This window comes from Nestor notabilis, unplaced genomic scaffold (genome assembly GCF_000696875.1).
Source record: "Nestor notabilis isolate BGI_N333 unplaced genomic scaffold, ASM69687v1 scaffold12627, whole genome shotgun sequence".
NCBI classification, from domain to species: Eukaryota; Metazoa; Chordata; class Aves; order Psittaciformes; family Psittacidae; genus Nestor; species Nestor notabilis.
In genome coordinates this window covers 8,632-8,940 of record NW_009935193.1, presented here as the reverse complement: position 1 = coordinate 8,940, position 309 = coordinate 8,632, and the positions used below count along the sequence as shown (strand labels likewise).

The 309-nt window shown below is 62.1% G+C and overlaps 1 protein-coding gene across 1 annotated transcript in view; it reads right to left on the bottom strand.

Moving 5' to 3' along the window:
* Window positions 1-309, bottom strand: part of MMP28 (matrix metallopeptidase 28) — a gene marked incomplete at its 3' end in the record, with an annotated part of 7,140 nt that overhangs the window by 4,143 nt on the left and 2,688 nt on the right. The gene's annotated exons all lie outside the window — the stretch shown is intronic.

Genomic DNA, 309 nt, shown 5'->3' with positions numbered 1-309 from the left:
GGTCAGCAGAGCTCCCGGCCGGCTCCAGTGCCTGTAAAGCCCAGCAAGGCTTTTCCCAGTGCCCTCCGCTGCAGACCCTCCTTTCCTGCTGGGAGATGGGTGGGTAACAAAGCACTTTGCTGGCTCAGCTGCAGCGGCTTCCTGCTGCAAGTGGGATAAACAGCCAGCTTAGCACAAAGCCTCTGGGCTTCCTGCCTGGGACTACCAACTATGTGGGCACCATCCCACCCCTGCTGCCCGTGGCACTGCCATGGCATCGCTGCCATCCCGCTGCCCGTGGCACTGTCGTACCATTGCTCCCATCCTCCC